Genomic DNA, 5,716 nt, shown 5'->3' with positions numbered 1-5,716 from the left:
GTGTGTGCATATGCACGTTTGTGTGTTTGTTTGACACAGTGAGAAGTGGAAGCTCTGGCAGACAACTGCACATGCCATCTGCTGCTGTGCAAGTGTTATACACCAACACAAATCATAAACACAAAACAAATAAAACATAAAGGCTAGTCCAATCCGAGCACATTGTTACTTCTTATTTGTCTTCATTTCTTCTTCTTCTTCTTCTAGCTGCCTCCTCACTTCCCTTCCCAAATGAACGCCCATGTGATTGAATGCCATCGTTTCTGCGCATCAAAGTCGATGGTAGCTGGAGGTTGAAACTAATGGCTGTTCTGGAAGACAATTTCGGCTCTGAACAGACATTAGAAAAGATATTAAAACCATCGAACGCCATATGGGAGAATGGCTTAGGCACCAAGGACACAATCATATTACCTGGCAACTGTACAAATCAGAGGACGTAGATACATACAACTCATTTTGAAAACATGGAAGTCAAATGTGTAATGTGATTTTATATGAGGCAATGAGTCATAATATCTCACTGCGAAATGAATTCATGTTAGGTGGGATTGCAGAATACACCTGGTGATGACATTATAATATATATTATATTGAGGTTATTGATATATATATATTTATCAGGTAGACTCATGTGGTGGAAAGTTTTTCTATTAGAATAACAATCAAGCAAACTTATTTAATCGAAATGGAGTTAATGATGAGGAAACACGCAATATAAATACGTTGCTTTCTCTCCTTGGTGAGAACATGTGAGCACTGAGTGAAAATGCAGACAGATATTAAATGCAGAACTCGACTGGTTAAAAGAAAAGAAAGGAAAGGGTTGTCAATTTGTCATTGTTCATAACTGCTGCAAGATTTCTTGAATGAATCCACAAACCTTTTTTTCACTCCGCTATAACCGGAGCTCCAGTTATCATGGCAACAGGTCAGGCGTATACTGACGTCCTCAGGCATTCTTCAATGTAATCTCCCTCTGGTCAGCTACGGTCTATTCAAGCAGCCTATTAATGGTCAATTGACAGGTGCTGTCCACTTTGGGAAGTCATTAAGAACTGTCAACCTCTCTCTATCCCTCAGTGGTACAGAACTACGCTTTATAATTGTCTCACCTTATGTTATTCAAATCTGTCTTTACCTCAGTGCGTTTTATATGCAGCCTCTTTGTATTGTGTTTGTCAGATTTGTTCAGTGTCTCACTTTTTTACTCTGTTTCACTCTGAGCTTGTGTCTGCAAGGAAGCAACGAGGTCAGAGGTCAAGCGTCACGTGGTTTGGACGTTTAATACGCCCTGACATGCTGCCTAAGCTGCTCAAGGATGACAGCATGACGTCATGGGATCTGCCACACATAAATATGCACACACACACACACACACACACACACACACACACACACAGAAACTTTGATTAGACGTGAGCTGCACGTGAGGATTTTGGCTGTAGCCAGCTTAGAGGCATTTGCCTTGCCACATTATATGTTAAGTAAACACACACATATGGACACAGGCACGGGCCCTCCTGCCTCACATAGGCCCGTCTGTGGAGCGTGTCATTTATCTCACATTTTACCTGTTGATTAATCATCACCTCTCTAAACAAATCTGAAAGGACAAATGATTCATCCATGCGGCACAGCTTCCCTTCCACACAGCGGCTTTTATGTTCAAACAAGTCCTGTGCTCTCTTTCTGTGAGAAATGTTTTCGACTCATATGGTAATACCATGGAGGGGGAAAAACAGGTTTATGGCTTCCCTGCCATTCAAACACAGAGGCAGCCGTTCCATAACAAATGATAAAAGCATTGATTAATATTCATACTCTCTCTCAGGGCGGAAGAGGGGGAAAAAATGTGGAGAAAAGAACCTGACTGCAATCCCAGAATAGTCAGACTGCAACTTCTCTCTCGTTCTCTGACAGGCCCAGGCATTTCCTTCCATTTCAAGTAGTGAACACTTATGTAATGCTTCTCTTAAAATAAGGTCAGACACCTAAGCCTTATAATTTGCATTAATGTGTCTGAAAGTGTGTGCTAAAAATAGAGCAACCTGTTTTTCATGCACATCTGTAAACTGTAGCTCAATGTAGTAATGCAGAAACACTGAAGAACCAAATATATTGCCATGATTAACAATACTTGAGTCACAGTGGAAAGATAATTGTTGAAAACCATCAACTGATTATAAAGGCATTATAAGTTGTACACAATGCAATAGATTGTATCTATTCATGGAATAGTCTTTAGGAGACGATGACTTTCCAAGGAAACTATCTGACATGCACATTTCTCAACTACCCCGTGGCACCACTGTGCTAAATTAGGGTCTTAGTGAGTGACTTATTATGTAAGCGCCAGCATTACTCAGATGCTACAAATGCTAAGAGGGTAATAAACAGGGGAAAGGTGCAGTAATAATAAACAGAAAAACAAAAACAAGAGTTCAGTTTGAAAACTTAGCATGCATTTTTCCTCAGTCGTATTTGTATGTGTGTATTTTATTGGAATTCTGCACATATTAATTATTGAATGTACTTATTTGCTCATTTATTTCCTTATATCGACTTTAATTAATAGGACCAGTGTGAAGGATTTACTGTAGTGCTAATCCCCTTGCTTCTGGGCTACTGTAGAAACATGGCAGACTACAGCATCTATAGAAAAAAACATGAAGATTATACACTAATAAAAATGTAGTTATCAATATTATATTCATTTCCTGCCATATTCAGTCCTAGGCAAATGATTTATGAAAATATTGCAGATAACAGCTGTAAGAATTCAGTGAAACCAGTGTGACCATCCGGGTCACTGTCCAAGCTAACTTTCTCTGTCTTCAACTCATTATGATAGACAGTAGTCCAGCACTCCCTCCAGTGTTTGTGGAGCTTTATGGCATTTCAGCAGACACTTGCATCCGTTAGCCCCTCTGATACCACAGCGACAGTGACTATGAAGCCATTGTAGCCATAAGCAGAAAGAGTGCTATTTACAGTGACTGTATGGCCATGTGGTCAGTGTCAATGAGGAAAGGTCTGGTATATTTTCTCCAAGAACAAAAGCAGGCTGGCTTCTCCAGTGCACATAAGCCCAGAAATTAATAGATGATATTTTGATTTGTATGTGTATTTGGGTGACTGTAAAGTGGTAATACGTTACTAATACTAATAATAAACATGAAATAGCAATGCAATCTCTGCCTTTATTATATAATAATAAACAAAAACATAATAAACAAAAGGATTTGCAATGGACACTGAGGTGGTTAAAAAGAATTGAAACACTTCAGACTATTGACAAGAAGTTATTCAACCACACAATGAAATCTGGGAATAAAAACACATTTACTGCAAACTTGCACACTTTGTGAGAGTAAATATAATCAGTGCTGACATGGTTCACTGTGTAAAACATTCAGCTTATATCTTTAAAATCCAATACTGTTAAGACAGCTCAGCTGTAAGGTCAAGAGCATTTACTACTTCTGGGTCAGTGAAGAACAGTCCCAGTGGATCTAATTACAGCAAGATTTTGGGCTCCCCTGCTGTTTGTGAGTACTGTATGTGTGTTTGTGTAATCTGTCTTTCTGTTTTACTGTCAGTGAGAAAAAAAAGATGAAGATACAAAAAACACACACTTACGCATTCCTATGTGTGCACACGTTTTTGCCAAGTCCTCGGGAACAGTGCTCGCCTGTGCTGCCATTGTGTCACAGTGGTCACAGTCAGAAGTGCAGCTCACATGATGCCTTTGGACAAATTTAATAACAAGAAACATGTAACGTTAACCGCATAATCTCCTGTCTTCACAGTGAACTAAACAGCATTTCCAACATGACCTCTCATACTGTCCATACTGTCTGACAACATCATATTTTTCATTTTATAAAGTGTCCATATCACATATAGCTCCTGTGGCCATTACCTTCATCTGTGGAGGATTCTCTTTTGTCTGTTTCATATCTTTTTACAGGCGCTTCAGAACAGTCAGACCTACACCTACGACTGATATTTCTTGTTCCACTCCTGAGAGCAACTGATCCCTGCTGACGTTCTCCTGGGTCACACTGGGAGAATAGTCCTCGTTCCAAAATGGAAACAATGTGAAATCCCTGAGTAATTCTCTGTGATGTTGGTTTGGGATTAGAACATTTTGTCCCAAGCATCCCTTTATCTCCAGCCCTCCCTTTCTCTCATTCTTTTTTGGCCACTCCCAGTCCTCTCCCTCTTGCTGTGTCATTTCTGTTTAATTTTTTTATTTTCTGTGTCTCTCTGTCACTCTCATCTAAGAAGAAGCCTTGAGTGTAAATGAAACTACTTTGCCTCTTTCTCTTATTTTTCTCACATTGTTTACTTTTGCACATGCAGGATATGTATGTACATTATTTTCATTTCTATCCAAATTCAAACTGATTTGTCCATACACAGGGGAAACAGAGAGACAAGGTGTGTGTGTGTGTGTGTGTGTGTGTGTGTGTGTGTGTGTGTGTGTGTGTGTGTGTGTGCAGAATACCTTTGTATGTGCATATATCAGCAAGTGTGTGTATGACATGAATCAAAACCAGGCTGGTGGGGTGACATCTCATTAAAGAGGCAGTCTGCCTGCATACATTGACAGCACATCCAAATTTCACAAACTGAAAGCCTCAGGCATAGTTTGGGGGAAAGAAATAGAAAGAAATACTATTCAATGATGGCTTGCAGCCTTTAAGGATATGTATCTACATGTAAATTGTAATATAGCCAATGTAAATGTGTTGTTTACATCCAATGTTTCTTTTTATTATGATGTCTTATTTTTCTAGAGTGTACCTGCCTCTCTATATTCGATAATTAGAGGGCTCAGGTTTGTTCAGTGCATCATGCCGGGTTGTAATCTAATGAAGAAAATTGTTATTCCTCTTCAGTAACATGGTTATTATTCACACTAAAGAGGGGGCATGGAGAATGTTATCTATCCATGGTGAGGTACTAAAGTAGGTATGGATACAACAGAGAGATGTGAGAGGTAAGACTGTCCTAGTTTCCCTCTACATTGAGCAGGTACTATTTTTAGAAAGCAGAAAGATAAGTGGGGAAAAAGAATCCCTTAGAGTCGACGGCAGCAGTTTTATGTTCTGGACAATTTACACCCTCCTTATGCTACGATGACCTTTCTGCCTTCATCATTCAGTCATCCCAGCCCCCTTCATATCCTCATGCCCTCTGCTCCATGTCCTCCCTCTGTCCTCTTCTCCTCTCTCCTGTCTCCTTACCTTTCTTGACCCCACCCCCTTACCTCCACTTTGCTCCCCCTCCTGTGCATTTAGCTGTTCTCTCCTTTTTCCTTATCGAATTTTCCTCTTGTATTATGCCTTATCTTCCATCCCCCGGCCTGTCTCCTGCCTTCTGTGTTTGTCAGTACATGTCTTGTGTGTGACTGTATGTTTAAACTTATAATACCAAAAAACTGTCACGTCCCATTTGTCTGCTCCAACACGAAATGTCCTTTGTGTGACTGTACTCCCACTCGTACTCCTTACCCAGTGCCAGCAACATTAATCCATTGGACTCTACATGTGCACATGCATGCATGAATTTATCAAGTGGGTGAATGTAGTGTGCTGGTATTCTACATCTTGGTAATTTATGACTTTCTGTCTTTCTGTCCCTCTTCTCTTTCCCTTCCCATCTGCGCAAATTTTTAGTCTAACCCAACACACCGACCAGCTGTGCC

At 40.0% G+C, this 5,716-nt stretch overlaps 1 long non-coding RNA gene across 1 annotated transcript; it reads right to left on the bottom strand.

Moving 5' to 3' along the window:
- Positions 1 to 899: 899 nt before the first annotated feature.
- Positions 900 to 4,169, bottom strand: LOC109140983 (uncharacterized). The gene is made up of 3 exons (XR_002042622.2): positions 3,926 to 4,169; positions 3,643 to 3,749; positions 900 to 2,655 (listed from the first exon to the last, which is right to left on the bottom strand). It is a non-coding gene; the product is annotated as an uncharacterized LOC109140983 (long non-coding RNA).
- Positions 4,170 to 5,716: the final 1,547 nt, after the last annotated feature.

The sequence above is a fragment of the Larimichthys crocea genome, chromosome XII, assembly GCF_000972845.2.
Source record: "Larimichthys crocea isolate SSNF chromosome XII, L_crocea_2.0, whole genome shotgun sequence".
In the NCBI taxonomy this organism is placed as follows: Eukaryota; Metazoa; Chordata; class Actinopteri; family Sciaenidae; genus Larimichthys; species Larimichthys crocea.
The sequence above is the reverse complement of the archived record's forward strand: the minus strand, read 5'-3'. Positions and strand labels throughout refer to the sequence as shown.